At 39.0% G+C, this 21,040-nt stretch overlaps 1 protein-coding gene across 1 annotated transcript in view; it reads left to right on the top strand.

Moving 5' to 3' along the window:
- The first annotated feature begins 234 nt into the window (after nucleotides 1–234).
- Nucleotides 235–21,040, top strand: part of LOC108430851 (cadherin-18) — a 214,639-nt gene continuing 193,833 nt past the window's right edge. The window contains exon 1 of the mRNA XM_037544460.1: nucleotides 235–301. The gene's annotated coding sequence lies outside the window, so the exon portion shown is untranslated. The remainder of the gene's footprint in view (nucleotides 302–21,040) is intronic.

The following is a 21,040-nucleotide window of genomic DNA, read 5'->3' as shown; positions in this document are numbered from 1 at the left end:
GGCTGTAATAAGATGCAAATTAATCTTGTCACTTATAATCAAGTGTGGCAGAGTGTACTTCCAAAAAATGATTAACCTAAAAAGTAGTATTTTAACACTACCCCCAACCAAAAAAAATTGTAGTTCTTTCTTAATATTAGGCCTAAATAAATATTTGCAAAGAACTGTGCTGAATCCTGTCCTCAAGTATTAACATCTTTCTCCTTCCATCTCTGTCTTTTACAGGAGAGGAGAGGAGCTTTACTGTTGCTGAGAGAGCAGTTCTGAGATTTGTGTTTGGGTCAAGGGGACTGATTTTGAGGTGAGTGCACCCATCTCTGCAGTGTTAAGTGTCTTTGATGGGTGGGTAGACAGGGCAGTAGTGGTTACTCCTGTGGGGTAAAGAATGAAGTGCGCTGTCTCCAGGAGTTCATGGATGTCAGACAGTTATTCTGTCTGAAATGTGTGTCCAGTGTTTTGATTTAGAAAAGGGGATTACAGTGAGAGTTTCAAGTCTGAGGTTGATCTTGACTTGTTACCACTGGTGTTGTTTATTTGCCAAGAATATCAGTGGGCCAGACAGGTTCTGTGCTGGTACATTTTCAGTTCATCAGGGTACAAACAATGTAAATGTCCCCTTAAAGTCCAACAGTAGTTTTAAAGTCCAATTTTGTAGCTTAAATACATTTTTTCAGGTGAAAAATTCATATTTGTACTTTTTCATAACTTAATGTTTAAAACAGAACAATAAAATAAAAAGCCTGGAGATGAGACGGGGTGTGTGGAGTCAATACAACCTAAAAATATATTATTTTAATGGATTTTGGTACAGTTATGTTCCCTGACTGAAGGTACTGAGATGTACCCTCTATTGTACCATCCCTGTGACAAGAGGGTACTGCCCCAGTGACAGTTTAATACCTTTATTTCGGAGAGTGTATAGAAGCAGAATAACTATAAAACTTAAGTAATATAATTTTGGGCCATTTCTATTGGTCCATTAATTATAAAGTGTTTACATAATGCAAACAGCAAATTCTAAATCTTAGATATTTTGATGTGACATTTGCAATCTGTAAGTGTCTGCCTAAGGGCTATGCAGGGTCACTACTGTAATGAAGAAACAGCTGGATGTGAATGTTGTGTCTGCTTATTTGAGTCCAGGTTAATCAACGACGAAACAACAAAGGCTGGGAAAATGATGAAGGCAGAAGGACCAAAACCAGACAAATAATATCACAAACAGAAACAGCAGCAATCAATATCAAAAGATCAACAGCATACAAAGAGGTATGAATACAAAAGTGCCAAGAAATAGCTGGAAATCTGGGTAATGGGGAGAGTTACAAACAAAATACAAGTCAGTATAATAATAAGGGGGAAGCATAGGGATAATCTTGGGTTATACTAATCCTGTGCAAATAATCTGTAAATAGTCTATAAAGGGCGTTTTGGAAATATGGAGGCAGTTGAAGAAGCATTTACTTGTGTTCTCTTAGCTAAAATCAGGTCGATATGTTCTGTCCTACCTCAAGGGTAGAACTCTGAAAATCGAAATATGCAAAAATGACAGAAAAAAAACTTTTGGTTTTATGCAGTAATGTTGACTGCTGGCTATGAATTCCCAAGCTGATGACAATGCTAGTGACACAGTGCATTCACTTAAGACAGCAGGACAGATGGTTAGGGTAATCAGAATAATGGCTAAATGAAATGTTTTGACATGTTGCTACTCATTTCTGGAGTAAAAGTAATATGTAAAATCAAGTACCCACACCCATCTCTGTCATCCTCATCATTTGTCATTTCTACAGAGTTTTCTTATCCCTTGTGAATTGGACTACAACATTACAGATATCCTGTGGTAGACTGGCATTACCCCACCTTCCCATGGACAACTAATCCTGTCTGAACAGTGCTTTCCACTATAATTGCTTTTATAGTCCTTCTTGTGTGTGTGGTGTGTGTGTGTGTGTGTGTGTGTGTGTGTGTGTGTGTGTGTGTGTGTGTGTGTGTTAAAGATTGCGAGATTCTTTCACGGTAGGACAAGTAAAACTGAACACCTCCTTTTCATGCAAACAAACCCACCACAATCAGTCAGTGTGTGGCTGTTCCCTGAATTATTTATGATGGACTGCATTGATTTCATGAATTAGCAAAGAATTGGCAGGCCTGAGAGGTTGCTGGGGGAAGGTGGGCAGATAGGGAAAAAGACTTGAAAGCTAGAGGTAAAACACATGTTTCATCTTTAGAGCAAAGCAATTATTCTCAGTGTCTGCCTTACAATCTCAATGGAAAGACATCAATTATCACCTTGGTCTTTGTAGAGGGAGGAAAGGGAGGGTGGAGGAATGTAAAAATGGCCGGAGACAATTTTCCGGATTCTCTGAATTACATAATGAAATGTGTTATATGTAAGACAAACACAAAGCAGAACACTTTTTAATGAAGTCTGAGCCACACTCAGACACATCTCATTTACAAAAATGATCCTTCAAGCAGTGCCTCTCAAGGCACCTAGACAGTTAACATTTTTGATGTACCACAATTCCCAACATACAAGGAGAGAGCAAAAATCTGGACTATCTGGGGGGCTCTGAGGACTAGTTTGAGAACCACCACTTTAACCCCATCAAAATCCCAGTCTTTTTACTGTAGTATTGGGTGAGCAGGAGATGAGACAGTATGTAAGTATTTTACAGAGTCCATGGCAAAGACAGGAGAAAATTGCCAGAAAACAAGAACACAACGAAAACAATCAAGAAATGAAACAGGACTAAGAGGCAAAACTAAAACAACATCACACCAAAGCTGCAACTAATCTCAGAACAACAACAAACACAACGCCAACCAAAGACCCGACTAAAACAAGGAGTATATATACACACCAACAATAAACAACTGGAAGTAATTACTGGGCAGGGTCCAAACACAAGATACAGGTGAGGGGTGTGACAAAAGGGTGGAACTGGAAACCAAAACAAACAAATGCACATGGCATATATAAACAAAAGTACATGGCCCAGCAAAACAGGGAAACAAAGGCAGAAATGAAAAAAGGCAAAGAAGGACTTTACAGTTACACAATATGGTTTATTACTTTGTAATTTCCATGCACACTGGTTGAGCTATTCTTAGGTTATATAAGTGTTTAAAAATCTTTTGGCATGTCATTCAGCCCTGGTCATGGAAGGGGATAAAAATCATCCCGTTAAGGAACCAAAAGTGGTTCCTGTATATCAACAATCCAAAAACCCTTCAATTTTGAGAATTATTAAATAAACTTTTTTCAAATACAATCAAAATGTATTGATGAGAAAAAAATACATTGTGACTGTCTGAAATCTGCAACCTATAACCATCACAGCATTCTCCAGATTCCCTTGTGAGACTTTGTCAGACTATAATTTTCAATTTTCAATGGCCACTCATTCTTCAGGGCTTTTGCCTTAAGTCTGGTCTTCAGTAAATGAAATCTTTGCCCAATGGGATTCAGTTCGAATGACTGACATGAGTACTTAAATATATTTCACTTTTTGGCCCTGAAAAACTCCAGACTTCCTTTAATAATGTGTTTCAGGTCATTGTCCTGCAGCAAGGAGAAGTGCTGTCCAATGAGTTTTGAGGCATTAGGTCGGACCTGTCAAGAAACTTCTGTACACTTCAGAATTCAGCCAGGCAGCCATCCATGTTTCACAGATGAGGTGGTATGCTCTAGATCATATGTAGTTCCTTTCTTATCTGTGCAGTAATACAGTAATTCTTTCACAGGGAATGGTTATTCGCCATCTAAGCCAAACAAAAGGCTTTGTCCTAGAGCTCTGCAGACTTGTCCCCTTTAGCAAACTGTGTTCTTGTTTTTCTATTGAGGCTCACCAGTAGTTTGCATTTTGTGTTAAAGACAATGAGGTCATTCTGCTGTATTCTTCTCTCTATTTTATATCTTATATCCTGAATAATGTTCCTGACCTGAAATAGTGTTTATCTTCATGACTGTGACTTCATGACTATGGTCTGTTTACTACTGCTAAGGGCTCACCAGGGCATTCTTTCTTATTAACAATGTTTTGACTGTCCCTGAAACATACTCTACTGACATTAGCACTGCAATAAAAACAGATGCAACATCTAAGATCAGCTTTTTTGTTAGACCTCTTGAGAGTGAGTTAATAACTGTTCAAATACTTTGGATGCTGATTTTTTTTTTAACAAGCACAAACTGTGTCCTTAAGTTAATACTGGCAAAAATTGTCACCACTAAATTTCTTATAGACTGCACTTAATTGTTTCCTGCCTGTGTACAAAGTAGAAGATGGATGAGATTGATCCACTCATTAGTGTATTGCGAGAACATGAAACTCAATGAAAAGTCCATATAGTGATTCGTAGTGGACAATAAACAAAGTAAAACTCAAAGCAGATCATGATGCATCAGAGAAACACCACAAACTGATAAATAAGAATGCAGTCACCTTTATCATCTCGCATTTTGGAAACTCCTTCTTGCAGTGACAGGACATATTGTGGCCATAATTCCCACTACCTCTGAAGCGCAAGCGTACCTTCATTACAAGACAAGGAGAAAACAGAAAGAAAATAGGATGCAATTGCTATTACAACCACTAAAAAGAGTCATGGAGGATACTAACTCGTATAGATGAAATATAAGGACCATTTGTGAAGCCCATAATGGCTTTTTGAATGGCTTTTTCCTTGTATATCTCCACAATGCTCAAACCAAGAAATCAACTTTATGGCTGCTGTAGATTGGCATCAACAGATGGTGGCATTATTCATTCATTCGCAGTTTCCTTTCTTGTCTTATTTATTTATTTTATCTATCTGCCAAAGACAAAAGAAAGTCAAAATGGAGCTGCAGGCCTTTTTCATATATAAACAATGAGACCATGTGTGTCACACATATTCCTCCATATATAATCCACATCTATACTTATCTTAGTAAGATGTTTCTCATAATCAAAAATACATCTAATGGAATAAGATTCTTCAATATATTGTAGAACAGCTCAAACTTTCTGATATACAGTGTAGTAATCAGAATTATACATTAACACTAAGCACTCAGAACCAGAGTAGGATGTATTTAAAACATGTAACCAGGTCACAGTTATTTCAATCAAATTACAGTTATTATTTATATTTTACCATTTGTAAGTTAGTTTCATTATTTTCAATTTACAGAGTGTGTCCGCAAAAAATGAAGGATAGATGTGTTGCTATGACTTATACCAATACTGATGTGTGGTTTTGGAAGAAAGGAAAGGGGTGGAGATAATAGGGCTTCATCTTTAGATGCTTAAACTTCAAGTTTATTACATACACCAACTTGCCAATTCATTAAGTACACCTCCTTAGTCCACTTACTGTCCATTTTGTTAGCTTAATTTATCATATAGGTGCAATGTGTCATTCTACAATTACAAATTGTAGTCCATCTGTTTCTCTGCATACTTTGTTAGCCTCTTTAACCTGTTCTTCAGGGGTCCCCAGAGGACCACCACAAAGGAGTTATTATTTTGGTGGTGGATCATTCTTAGCACTGCAGTGACACCGACGTGGTGGTGCTCTAACTAGTTCTGTAAGAACTGTATGCTCATAAGATAAGTGCCAACCAATCAGATATTTGAGATGTGGTGCAGTACAAATTGTGTGACACCTACAGTCACACCCTGAGATCCAACACTTGCACACACACTGAGTGGGAGGTGTAATGAATGTTTCAAAACTGAGGGCATTATTATATTAGATGATTTTTGAGTGAAAAACAATAATAGGCCACTTTGGGACTTATAACTGGCCTACATCTCTGCATACTCTATTCCTGTTTTCTCTTTGCAACCTGATTGTGTTTTAGCAACTCACTCCCAACTAGGCCTGCACTTGACAAAGATGGTGTTTGTCTCACTTCAATTAAAAAATACATGTAATGAATCAATGCATGGCTACCACAGTTTTTTGGAAATATATGAATGCAACATAAAATACAAATTCCACTCTGAAACAAGTACATGTAGGTCTTCAACTTAGATCAGAACCTTTTTAAAATTTCTATTTGCAGTTAAATAATCTTAAAATCTGAGGGGCCTACCTTAGTTTAGCAAGATGACAGTATGCAATATTGAAACTTTACATTAAATAAATTTCACATACTGTAGCATGATAACATTAACTGTGACCAAATTCATTGGATTACAAAGAATTCATTGTTAAGAAAAGGTCTGGCCCACCAGCTGTAACAGAGAATTTGAATTGGTTCTGCCATTGTATTTAACTCTCATCTCTACATCTCTACATCTCTTTATGTCTGTTGGTCAGTGGTCCATGCAGTTTAACTACTTAAAAACCCAGGCTTTATGTACTAAGGCTCATTATCCAATGACTACAGAGACCTTAATGCAAACTGGCTGAGCTATTCTCAGATGATACAAGTGTGCAATAAAACTTTGGGCCTGCCAGTGGGCCCTGGCCATTTAAGGGGTCAATGAGAATTTTTGATGTACAACCCCAATTCCAATGAAGTTGGGACATTGTATAAAACATAAATAAAAACAGAATATGATGATTTGCAAATCCTTTTCATTATATATTCAATTGAATACACTACAAAGACAAGATATTTAATGTTCAAACAGATCAACTTTATTGTTTTTTGCAAATATTCACTCATTTTGAATATGATGCCTGCAACACGTTCCAAAGAAGTTGGGACAAGGGCAACAAAAGACTGGGAAAGTTGAGGAATACTCAAAAAACACCTGTTTGGAACATTCCACAGGTGAGCAGGTTAATTGGAAACAGGTAAGTGTCATAATTGGGTATAAAGGGAGCATCCCTGAAAGGCTCAATCGTTGATAAGCAAGGCTGGGGCGAGGTTCACCACTTTGTGGACAACTGCGTGAGGAAATAGTCCAACAGTTTAAGAACAACGTTTCTCAACGTGCAATTGCAAGGAATTTAGGGATTTCATCATCTACAGTCCATAATATCATCAAAGGATTCAGAGAATCTGGAGAAATCTCTGCAAGTAAGCAGCAAGGCAGAAAACCAAACATTGAATGCCCGTGACCTTTGATCCCCAATCCACTGCATTAAAAACCGACATCATTCTGTAACGGATATTATCACATGGGCTCAGGAACACTTCAGAAAACCACTGTCAGTGAACACAGTTCGTCGCTCCTTCTACAAGTGCAAGTTAAAACTCTTTTCATTTGTCATGCAAAGCGAAAGCCAAATATCAACAACACCCAGAAACGCCGCCAGCTTCTCTGGGCCTGAGCTCATCTGAGATGGACTGATGCAAAGTGGAAAGTGTCCTGTGGTGCCCTGCTTATTTCAGCAAGACAATGCCTAGCCACATTCTGCACATGTTACAACAGCATGGCTTCGTATTAAAAGAGTGCCGGTACTAGACTGGCCTGCCTGCAGTCCAGACCTGTCTCCCATTGAAAATGTGTGGCGCATTATGAAGCGCAAAATATGACAATGGAGACCCCGGACTGTTGAGCAACTAAAGTTGTACATTAAGCAAGAATGGAAAAGAATTCCACCTACAAAGCTTCAACAATTAGTGTCCTCAGTTCCCAAACGCTTATTGAGTGTTGTTAAAAGGAAAGGTGATGTAACACAGTGGTAAACATGCCCCTGTCCCAACTTCTTTGGAACGTGTTGCAGGCATCAAATTCAAAATGAGTGAATATTTGCAAAAAACAATGAAGTTTATCCGTTTGAACATTAAATATCTTGTCTTTGTAGTGTATTCAATTGAATATAGGTTGAAAAGGATTTGTAAATATTCTGTTTTTATTCATGTTTTACACAACGTCCCAACTTCATTGGAATTGGGGTTGTAAGTCAATCAAACATTGGTGGAGCATCGCCCCAATACTTTGAAAAATGGTGGAGCAAGACTGCTGCTATAAAGGAATATGTTGCTGTATTTATCATGAAAGTAACAGTTTTAAAATATTACTTGTCTTGCCCAGTAGGCTACTGTTGTAGTTAAGTGTATCATAGATCCTGCACATGGGCACATTAATCTTCTCATGGTGTGATGGTTAAAGTTTGGCTACTGTCCTACAGTGTACTATTGGTCATAAAGGCAACCTGCGATCCATCTGAATTCAGACTGTGTCTCAGGGCACACTTTCAGAATGTGTCCGTTTGAGAGAGAGAAAAAGACAGACAGATAGAGAGAGACAGAAAGCAACATATACAGGTTATACCTTTACGTTACTCCCAATAACAGACTCTTCAGAGGCTGTCTGCTGGTCTTTGTGGTGTGCTGAATATTGAATAGTTGCCAGTGGACTAGAGAAAGGAGGAGCTTATGGGCATTGCAGTTCCAGACAGGCAGACATGCAAGGACACTTCTTAACTTATAAGCAGCACACCACAGCACAAAGTGAACTGCCCCTCTCTCTGATGTGCTGTGCACAAGGATTCAAACCCCTGGGGCTGTGTCAAATACACTATAGCCAGGTTAACATCTACAGCTGTCCTGTCCTGTTCAATACAAAGGAAGTGGGCTGAATGTACAATAAAAAGGCCAACTACGATTGCTAATCTACTGGTTTACTCTACTAGGACAGCATGGCAGGATTGTCATCCATTATGTATATATACTAGAGAAAATTAAAACTAATAAAAACTAATGAAATTGTTACAGCATAGCTTGTAATTACATCAATGTCAAATAATATTTACTTTTTTTGAACCATTGTCATCTACAATGTCATGTAATATGCATACAATGTGCATGTATATCATTGCTTTCCTAAAAAGGGACTGAAAATTCTAACTATATTATATATTCTGTTTTCTGTTTGATCAATTTTGTTTGTCCATGAAATGTGAATGGACCGACAGAAATGTGCTACCAGAAAATAGAACACAAAGACATAAACACAGCAGTTGATGTTTTCAAAAAGTGTAAGAAAAAGGAATACAGTATTAGATGGTACTCAAGACATAAATTACTAGTATCAGTCTCTAGATCATTTTGACTTAGAACAAACAAAATGTTATTATCACTGTAATGTTTTCGTTTAATACTAAAAAGTATGTTATTTGTAAGATAGTTGATATATATATATATATATATATATATATATATATATATAGCCGCTTCTCCCTCAGGGTCACAGGAGGGTGCTGGAGCCTATCCCAGCAGTCATCGAGCAGAGGCAGGATACACCCTGGACAGGTCACCAGTCCATCGCAGGGACACACACATACACACACACACACACATATATATATATATATATACTGCTCAAAAAATAAAGGGAACACTTAAACAACACAATATAACTCCAAGTAAATCAAACTTCTGTGAAATCAAACTGTCCACTTAGGAAGCAACACTGATTGACAATCAATTTCACAGCTGTTGTGCAAATGCAAAAGACAACAGGTGGAAATTATTGGCAATTAGCAAGACACACTCAATAAAGGAGTGGTTCTGCAGGTGGGGACCACAGACCACTTCTCAGTACCTTTCTGCTTTCTGGTTGATGTTTTGGTCACTTTTGAATGTTGGCGGTGCTTTCACACTCGTGGTAGCATGAGATGGACTCTACAACCCACACAAGTGGTTCAGGTAGTGCAGCTCATCCAGGATGGCACATCAATGCGAGCTGTGGCAAGAAGGTTTGCTGTGTCTGTCAGCGTAGTGTCCAGAGGCTGGAGGGGCTACCAGGAGACAGGCCAGTACACCAGGAGATGTGGAGGAGGCCGTAGGAGGGCAACAACCCAGCAGCAGGACCGCTACCTCCACCTTTGTGCAAGGAGGAACAGGAGGAGCACTGCCAGAGCCCTGCAAAATGACCTCCAGAAGGCCACAAATGTGCACAAACGGTTAGAAACCGACTCCATGAGGATGGTATGAGGGCCTGACGTCCACAGATGGGGGTTGTGCTCACAGCCCAACACCGTGCAGGACGCTTGGCATTTGCCAGGGAACACCAGGATTGGCAAAAAGCAGATTCACACTGAGCACATGTGACAGACGTGACAGAGTCTGGAGACGCCGTGGAGAGCGATCTGCTGCCTGTAACATCCTTCAGCATGACCGGTTTGGCAGTGGGTCAGTAATGGTGTGGGGTGGGCCGCACAGCCCTCCATGTGCTTGCCAGAGGTAGCCTGACTGCCATTAGGTACCGAGATGAGATCCTCAGACCCCTTGTGAGACCATATGCTGTTGCGGTTGGCCCTGGGTTCCTCCAAATGCAGGACAATGCTAGACCTCATGTGGCTGGAGTGTGTCAGCAGTTCCTGCAAGATGAACGCATTGAAGCTATGGACTGGCCCGCCTGTTCCCCAGACCTGAATCCGATTGAGTACATCTGGGACATCATGTCTCGCTCCATCCACCAACGCCACGTTGCACCACAGACTGTCCAGGAGTTGGAGGATGCTTTAGTCCAGGTCTGGGAGGAGATCCCTCAGGAGACCATCCGTCACCTCATCAGGAGCATGCGCAGGCGTTGTAGGGAGGTCATACAGGCACGTGGAGGCCACACACAATACTGAGCCTCATTTTGACTTATTTTATGGACATTACATAAAAGTTGGAGTGTGTTTTTCCACTTTAATTTTGTGTGTGACTCCAAATCCAGACCTCCATTGGTTAATAAATTTGATTTCCATTGATGATTTTGTGTGATTTTGTTGTCAGCACATTCAACTTTGTACAGAACAAAGTATTCAATGAGAATATTTCATTCATTCAGATCTAGGATGTGTTATTTGACCCTTTATTTTTTTGACCAGTGTGTATATATATATATATATATATACACAGTATATATACAGTATGTATATATATATATACATATATATATATATATATATATATATATATATATATATATATATATATATATGTATATATATATGTGTATATATGTATGTGACCCTGTCCCCTGCAACTTCCTTCAGCTCATTCCCAGGGACCCCAAGCTGATCCCAGGCCAACTTGGAGATGTAATCCCTCCAGCGCATACTAGGATGACCCCGGGGCCTTATCCCGGTAGGCTGTGCCTGGTACACCCCACCGTGTCAGATGAAACGACAACAAAGTCGATCATTGACCTGTGACCCAAGGAGCTCTGGTACCATGTACACTTATGAACATCCTTGTGTTCGAACTTAGTGTTTGTTATGGACAATTTATGCCTGCCACAGAAGTCCAATAACAATTCACCATTCAGGTTTAGATCATGGCAGGCCGTTCTTCCCAATCACGCCTCTCCAGGTCTCCCAGTCATTGCCAACATGAGCATTGAAGTCCCCCAGTAAGACTATGGAGTCTGTAGGCGGGACCCTTTCCAGAACCCTGCCCACTCGCTCCAAGAAGGCCGAATACTCTGACCTGTTGTTTGGTGCATAAACACAAGCAACAGTCAGAGTTTTCCTCTCTGCGATTTTAATTTGCATTGAGGTGACACACTCATACAAACTCCAAACAGCCGGGGACTCGTGAGTATCTCCACTCCCGTCCAGTGCCTCTCACCCTGTGCAACCCCTGAGTAGGAGAGGGACCAACCCCTATCAAGGAGTTTAGTTCCAGAGCCGACACCCAAAACATCACTGCTCTAGAGGAGATCTGCATGGAGGAATGGGCCAACATACCAGCAATGGTGTGTGCCAACCTTGTAAAGACTTACAGAAAACATTTGACCTCTGTCATTGCCAACAAAGGATATATAACAAAGTATTGAGATGAACTTTTGTTATTGACCAAATACTTATTTTCCACCATTATTTGCAAATAAATTCTTTAAAAATCAGACAATGTGATTTTCTGATTTTTTTCCCCTCATTTTGTCTCTCATAGTTGAAGTCTAACTATGATGTCAATTACAGGCTTTCTCATCTTTTTAAGTGGGAGAACTTGCACAATTGGTGACTGACTAAATACTTTTTTCCCCACTGTATATGTGTGTGTGTGTGTGTGTCTGTGTATTAACATACACTAACCAGCCACTTCATTAAAACCACCTCCTTGTATATGTATCCATTTGCCATTTTTCAGCTCCTCTTACCATATAGGAGCACATTGTAATTCTACAATTATTGACTGTAGTCCATCTATTTTTCTGCATACTTTGATGCCCCCCTTTTATTCTGGTCTTCAATGGTCATGTGATCCTCTCATCCCTCATCAGTGGTCACAGGACACTGCCCACAGGACAGTTGGTTGGTTGAATGTTTTTGGTTGGTGGTCTATTCTTAGTCCAGCAGTGACAGTGAGGTGTTTAAAAACTCCAGCAGCACTGCTGTGTCTGATCCACTCATACCAGTGCAACGCACACTAGCACTGTTAGTGTCACTGCAGAGCTGAGAATGATCCACTACCCAAATAATATCTGCTTTGTGGTGGTGCTGTGGGGGTCCTGACCATTAAAGAAAATGGTGAAAGGGGGCTAATAAAGTCGTCAGAGAAACAGATGGACTACAGTCTGTAATTGTAGAAAGACAAAGTTCTCCAATATGGTATGTGGAGCTGAAAAAATGGACAATGTGTGTAGAAATAAGGAGGTGTACTTAATGAAGAGGAATGTCAGTGTATATTATGTATAATGAATGATAATGGATGTACAGTAAACTACAAATACATTTTTTCCCCTTTCTTCTTTTTAAACTTTTACATTTTGAAAAAATCATAATTTGGTCCTGGTCTTGACTCAGATTCAAGGAGTCCAGGTCTCTGTCTTGAACAATGACTCACTTTTTTGCAGATGGTAAGTTGTGTCATGACTCTTTGATGGGTCAAATGATGAAAGACTTTGTAGCTCAGTGTATTTCACAGTGTCATAATGCCTATAATTTAACATGGCTTGCAAAGTCAGGCTGATTTAATCAAAGTGAACATTATCAGTGGGTCTGATTGTCAGTTTCTTTTAGCCTTTTATTCGATTTAAGCTGTGCTACATCATCAGCATAGTGTCACTGGGATATACACAAAGCTACAAAGTTGATTTAATTTGCTATGTCACTTCACACGTCACAACCAAATATCTGAACAAACTGATCTGTGACAAAATCAGCCTTTATGACAGATGCCACCTTTAATGCTTTCATTGTCTTTAAAAGCTTTTAAGTGGAAATATTTAAGTAAGTTTATGTTGTCAAGATGGGCTTCCTTGCTACCATGTATCCGTCGGAACTGGGCCTTATGTAGATTTATTTACTGATTTTTTTCCATCTTTGCTGTACACATTTCTTAAGCAGCTCCTCTCCACTGGGAGACATTTGCGGTTTCTCTCTTCTTGTTGCAATTCAATAAAGAGCGGGATGTAATGGTTGTCTTGTGGCTTTGGTGCCCTAGCTGAAAGATCCCTCCATGCTTTAGTTAATGATGTCATGGAGCAGTAAGACCATGAGACTGTAAGCTTCACAATCTACAGCTTGTTGTAGCCCTAGGGAGATCAAGTCCAACAAATGCTCGAACCTGCCCTTGAAAGCCACACTCTCTAACTATTTTTTTAATGTCATTTATTTATTCTTTTATTTACCGGGGTTATGTCAGCAGAGTCGACAAATTACTGAATTAGAAGACACGGATACAGCGAGAGGTGTCAGCTGGATTTGCATTAAGCAATTAGAGTCCTTGTGCTCGCACCCCATGCTACAGGTAATTGCTAAAATAAATTCTGCCTGAGAGACAGGTCTTTTTTTCCACCACAGTGATAAGTCTCTCTCTGCCTCTGTCTCTCTCTCTCTCTCTCTCTCTCTCTCTCTCTCGTGTGTGATGCTCAGGTTTAGACAATTCAGACTCGAGGTGGCAGATCAGCATGTCTCTGGTCATGCAGGTGACAGGCAAACTGATAACAACATGCTGCACAGCACGCCTGCTCTCACTGGGAATGTAGTGGTGTACGTCTATGTGTGGGTGTATGGACGTGTGTGCGTGTTTAAGTTTTAATCTTCTGCTGCTGTGTGTTTTGTGCATAATTATGTGTAACCAAGTGGGAGTGAATATGAGTGTCTGCCTGAAAGCGTGTGGCAGGTCGCCATGGTGCTGTGTGCTGCAGGTCAATAACCCCTCTGTTCGGTGCTCTCACGCTTCTGTCATGCACAGTTTGATCACTGCTTTATAGCATAGCACTCGCTGTCCTGATGTGAAGCAGATACATATCCCTTTAGCCTGCCCAGCAGGCCTAAACACACACGCTTGGAAATGCACACGCATACACACAAACACAGAGTTCATTCATATTCACTAACAATTTGGCCTGCATGCGAGAGCTTTTTTCTCCTTTTTTAACAGACATACAAACTAAACAGAGACATTTAGCTCAGTACAACACCTGTCCACACATAAGCTGCTAGAAATAAACCTACTATGCAGGTACATGATTTGTTCATCAAGGTACAAACAATGTGACTGTACCCTCAAAAGGTACAGCAGTGGTTTTAAGGTCCAATGGTATTTTTTTCTAGTGGAAAAGTAGATTTTTGTACTTTTCATAACCAAACGTTTTAAATAAGAACAATAAAATAAAAAGCCTGGAGACTGGGGTGTGTGGAGTCAGTACAGTTTTGGGTACAGTTATGTTCCCTGACTAAAGGTACTGGGATGTACACCTCGGGGTACCACCACAGTGACAAGATGGGTACTACCCCAGTGACAGTGTCGTACCTTTTTTCTGAGAGTGTGTTAGGAGAGAGTGTGTGTGTGTGTGTGTGTGTGTGTGTGTGAGTGTGTGTGTGTGTGTGTGTGTGTGTGTGTATATAATGCTGAACTTTGAATTCATATATTTAGGTTTAAAATGTATTAGCAATAGTCTGATCACATCTTGTGGATTCAAATGCCATTCTTTTCATGGAACGATTCAACTGCATTTTCAATGACTGAAAACAGAGGTTTTTGAACATGTTCTCCAGGGTAGAGATGTTTTGAAACTTCATTGTCAGTGACTTCATTCATGTGGCCAGACAAAAGGCAGCTTTTTGAAACATGCAGTGATTTTTATCCCCCAGGGAGGGTCTCTGGCAGAATGCTGTCAGAAATATGCCTGATGACTGTATATCTGTGTGCTCAGCAATAAAGGGATGATTTAGGTTTGCTAACATTCAGGCTTTATTTTTTCATTAAACTGTAATGTTGCTTAGTGTTCTATGCTAAATTTTTTGAACAACTCAATTGCAAACATGAAAAAGTGATTCTAAAGATATGTAACTTGATCTTATCTTAAATCTTAACTCAATAGCTCAAATTAAGTGAAAAGCTAAAAAAACTTGCCTTCTCTACACTCTCAGCAAAAAAGTCTGTGGGGCAGTACCCTTCTTGTCGCTGGGGTGGTACCCTTTGGGGTACATCTCTGTACAGTTAGTCAGGGAACTTTATTGTACCATTATCCACTGAAATTATATTTTCTTATAAGTTGTACTGACTCCACACACCTCGTCTCGCCTCAAGGCTTTTTACTAAATGGTTCTGTTTTAAAACATTAGTTTATAAAAGATACAAATATCTACTTTTCCACTAGGAAAACTTATTTCAGGTACACAATTAGACCTTAAAACCCCTGTTGTACTGTTGAGGAAATGTTTACACTGTTTTTACCTTGATAAACGAATCATGTACCTGCATGGTACCTTTATTTCTAACAGTGTACATGATCTCTACTGTGTCAGTGTTTCAGGGGCTTTCACAACCATGGCAACATAAGATTCCTTCTTTTGCTTTTTAAAGCTTTTATTTTCTTGCAGAAATCAGGCTTTGAATATTTGAACTTGTCAATCTGTAGTCAAAGCCTGCTGTGTTTGTACCATACTACTGTCACTTTGTTAGAAAATATCTGCTTTTGTGTGATATGCATGCTCACATTGTCTGGTGTGAGGTATGTGACATCAGCTTTATGAAGTATTATCACCGTCTTTTGAGCTGACATGCGCATGCGAGCATTTTTGAGTAATTTTTGCACTGTAGTGTGGAGATTTTCAAAAATGCGTGTCATGAGAACGAGTTTTGAGAAAAAGAACTAGTGAACCAGGCCTCAGAATTTCTGCTTAAAACAAGAAACTTGACATGCACAGCACTCACTGTTATGTCACAAGGGTGTTATTTCTCTCATTCATGCTCTCTCTGTCTCCTGATGCCTCCAACAGCCTCTGTGTTGCTCTTAATCATTGTATTGCAATGAAATGTCAAGAGTGGTTTATGGTGACTAGTGGAATGTATACTTCACTGCTATTCTTTCTTTGTTGCTGCTTGCAATGGCTCTATTTGTTTGACAAACTCAGCATTGCAACTAATAGCAGTTTCTACATCTACAGTAATGTGCAAAAGTCAGAGATTTTATTTATTTCATTGTAAGTCTAAAGTTCTTTCTCTGTAATGGCTTCTTGGCAGCAACACATCCTTTCAGACCTATACCATTGAGTTGTCTTCTCACAGTGAAATGATGGACAAAAACATCAGTTAACATTTTCAGATCTGAAGCAGGGGTGGAGCTTAACTTTTCTCTTCCTTATACAAGTCGATTTACTTGTATCTAATCAGGAAAATCTACTGAAAATGAATAGCTTGCACTTAGACAGAAATTAAATAAGTGAAAGATGGTCTGTAACTTTTGTAGAATTGGTGGTGGTAGAATTCAGAACCATTGGCCAACTGTGCACACAAAGGAGTTAAACCCATCCATGCAGTGAAACACCCACATACATGCACACTAATGAACACATACAGTAGGAGGTGGTGAGCACACCAGCCCGGAGTGGTGGGCAGCTCTATCCATGGAGAAGTTGGGGGTTAGGCAGTTTACTCAAGGGCACTTCAGTCATGTCCTGTCAGCTCAGATTCCCTAACCTCCAGCCCCCAACTGCCCAAACCTATGCATTAAATCTTGTGAAAGATGGTCTGCGATTTTTGTCTCTGGCTTATTTTCTTAGCCCTCCAAACACTGCTTAGCACGTGTTGCTATCCATCATTACCTCAAGTCTTCAGTTTTTTATCAGCGCCTATCATTTTCACAACTAGTGTGAGGACACCAAGCACTGTGGGAAGGGTTTTGGAAGGGTTCTATAGGATTTAGTGCATAGGTTTATGTGTTAGAGGTAGGTATCAACGTAATGTGCCTTTGGTGTCCCCTGCAAAAATTTCATACAAACACTGTGAAGCAATTCATTTTTAGTTAATTTTTTACATAGAACTGTTGTCCACCCTGTCATGGGATAACTACCCCTTTAAGAAAGTAATGTGACCAGACTGGTCAGACATGTGTGATTAAAATGTGAAAACCAGAAAAATCTGAAAGTACATAAAGGAGATCCAAACAAATAATCCAAATGGGAAAAAACAAGTGGCAGAATTCAGAAAAAACAGGCAAAAGAAACGGTATACAGGAGAAAAAACACTCAATAGCGCTCTAGAAGACGCAATACCTCACAAAGAACTAAACTACAAACCTGGCCTTCTATACTAACTAAACAACACATCATAACCAGATTCAGGTAAAGCATATCAATATTCAGGCAAAGGAGAATAAAGATTGGTTAATGTTGGTGAGAAGACTGTCTAGAGTTCTGGGAGATTGAGTCCACTGAGGAGTGAAATGTCCCAGGCCTTCATGAGCACAGGGTCAGATGGATGCTTGTCATCACCTTGATATCAGTGACATCATAATCTTCATATCTTCAATGGATTGAGCAAACCTGCTGCATGATCAATAACTAAATAAGTTAATTTCACGTAATATTTCTCACATAGTCTCCATACTCGCGCGGTGAAACATCAAATTAACTGAAATAGTTTTAGAATATCAAAATATGTTGTTGAAACCAAACAACATTTCAACATGTCTGCATTTATAGGTAAATGTGTTCATCAAACAATAAGTTTAGTTAAAATTGTGCACCTTATCATGCATATTGCCAGGGGTGGATGTATATATGACTTTTCATTGTTGTTTTCTTGTTTCTGGGTTTTTTTTTTCTTTAATCCTGGTCCAGCCTGTATGTCCTTGCCCACTTTTTCAAGTTTTAGTAAAATAAACCAAAAAAATCTTCACAGGTAAACAAATCATTATAATGTATTACCCACAACAGTTTATAGTTTTATTACAATCTTTGTTCGAAGATGTTTACTATCACTATTGTTTTGGGGAAAAAGAGATAAAGAGTCTGATATGTACACATATGTAGGGAAAGAAACTAATTATAATAAAATCCTCATAAGAACTCTTTAAGAAGCCATAAAAATACTGTTAAAAGGAAAACACATTATCTCTTAAAATGAATCTACAGTTTCTGCAAAACTTTAGAAATGTAATTTATAAATGTTGTGTTCGTCTATGACAGGGAAAGATTTTCTGGACAGAAGCTTTTTGGGTAGTCTATAGTTTTATAACTATGATAAATATTCAGAGGCATTAAAAATCTATGGGAACAAATGGAACTTTTGGTGCCCTAGATCATTTTCTTTCTGCTTGAGAGAGACAGCTGTACCTGCATATAAAACAGCCATTGGTGATTTAATTGTCCTTTAGGTCAATTTATATCAAAAATTTCTCATTTAGCTAATTAGCTCATTGCTTGCTAGTTTTCTTAACTGATTGGCTACTATGAAACATACTGCATCACTCTGCACACATACACAAATGACTACAAGACTGTAAAATCAAGCAAAGCTCATAATTTTCTCTGTCAAGTGAGAACACGAGTAAAAAGACTCTGCAATGCTGGCATAATGTAAGTAATATTTGTAATAAAGTACCAATTAACACATTCACATACCCATTTACTTTATAACCCAATGCATCTATTGTTGATGTAATAGTGCTTGTGGAAGAGTAACTGCTACATTTTTATTGGCTTCAGCTGCAAAGACCATAAGGCCCTGTTGGCACCAAGCTGATTCCAAATATAAAATGAATCCTTAGAACTGGACCGATGAATAATGGAAGCGCTGACGGTGACAATTTCCCAATCTCTTTTTATCCCATTTAATTAAACAGCCTCTTTTTATTCCTGTGCCTTTAAGACTGATATGCAAATGATTTTGGTTCTGATTGGCTGCCCAATGTTGTGCCTCATTCAAAAAGCATTCTAGGCTGAAGCACTCCTTCCATGTGAATGGGTGGGGCTAAACTGCTGTAGGCTGGAATAGGTGGATATATCTAAATATATTCTAATCTAAATATATTTTTTGAGGCATCGCAAAATAATGACTTTTATATGGACTGATTTTGTTGCTTAATTGTCACTCTTGGGCTGTAGGTAAAGACAGTATGTTTTCACATTTTAACAATGTTTAAATGCTGCATTGAACTTATTCCAAAAAAAATCTGTTGTCTACAAAATAGGCCTCTTACAGTAACTTCTGCAGAGCTATAGTCTGAAGCATAATGAGGATACAGATTCAGAGTAATTCTAGGGAGAATATACATGGCTTGGATTTTAGTAGTGAAATGTGACTCAGAGAGAAAGAATGAGAAACAGTTATTAATATGACTCTCAGGCCATAGAGGAAGTCAGTGGAGGGACATTAGTGATCTGCTCTAAACGCCATCCATTTTGTGTTAGTCTGCTTCCGATGACTCTGTCTAATCGCTCACAGGGGAGTGAGGCAAGCGTGTCATGATGACAGCATTTCCCATCACTCATCTATGCTGTTTGAGGAACAGTGTGTGTGTGTGTGTGTGTGTATGTGTGAGGCAGAGCGAGAAAACTGGTGTGACTAAATATGAATATGCATCTGTCCTTCTTCCTGCAAGTGTGTGTCTAGAATATTTTATGAGACGGCAGTTGTTTATGTCCAGGTTGCCCTACTTAACACTTTACTTGTTAAAGCACTTACACTACGGTGGTCGCAATGGCTAAGAAGCTTTTTCTGGTTTATTCCCCTAATCCAGCCCAGTAAGAGCCCTCACACTGCACCACAGCAACTGAACACCGCTAATGCTGCCTAAGAGAGCAGTCACAGAAAGGACTAATTACAGTAAATCTTAATTTTATGTTGAAGCGATTAAAAGCTTTGACACTTTGCCCTTCAGGGGTTCTGCTACTATCCCATTTTATTTCTGTGACAAATCTGCTGAAACCTACTAGCTAATCAGTCATGAACATGTGTGAACTCGCCAATTCTTCTACAAAAGCGTGTATGTGAATCCATTGATTTGATGTATAAGCATGACCCAAAGTGTGTCTTTGCATTTTAGTCCTATTGGTATGCATTTTAACAGTAATATGGGACCAGTGCCTGACAAGGGATATAGTGAGAAAAAAAAAAAAAAAAACTGCAGTGAGTAACTGCAGAGTGATTGATGGTGTGTATAAATACACACACACACACACACACACAAACACACACACACAAAAGTTGGAACGCTGTGCAAAATGTAAATAAACACAAAATGCAATGACGATGCATTTAAACCCTATATTTAATTGAAAAAGACAGCATATCGAATGTTGAAACTGAGAAATTGTATTGTTGTTTAAAAATATGTTAATATGTTAAAAATAAATGTTTGAAGCCAACAACACATTCCAAAAAAGTTGGGATTGGGGCAACAAAAGGCTGATAAAAGGTAAAGCGTGATGCTAAGAAAATACACCTGGTGGTTAATTGGCAATACAACAGTAACATGACTGGGTATAAAAACATCATTCCAGAGAGGCTCTTTCAGGACTAAAGATGATGAGCAATTCACCACTCTGCGAAAGACTGTGCAAGAAAATAGTGCAACAATTCAAGAATAACATTTGTAAAATAACAAAGAACTTTTGCTTTTCATCATCTACAGTACACAATATCATTAAAAGATTCAGAGAATCTGGAGAAATCTCTGTATGCAATGAACAAGGCCAACAACCAGTATTTGATAGCTGTGATCATTGGGCCCTCAGGCAGCACTGCATTAAAAACAGATATGATATTGTAGTGGAAATCACTGCATGGGCTCAGGAGCACTTCTGAATACCACTGTCTATGAACACAGTTTGTTGCTGCATCCACAAATGCAAGTTAAAACTCTAAAATATTTACTCTAGGTAACTTCAGTCTGTTAGCACCTTAATCATATTTTAA

Source organism: Pygocentrus nattereri, chromosome 13 (assembly GCF_015220715.1).
Source record: "Pygocentrus nattereri isolate fPygNat1 chromosome 13, fPygNat1.pri, whole genome shotgun sequence".
Classification (NCBI taxonomy): domain Eukaryota; kingdom Metazoa; phylum Chordata; class Actinopteri; order Characiformes; family Serrasalmidae; genus Pygocentrus; species Pygocentrus nattereri.
Note: the sequence above shows the minus strand (reverse complement) of the source record. Positions and strands in the feature narration are given on the sequence as shown.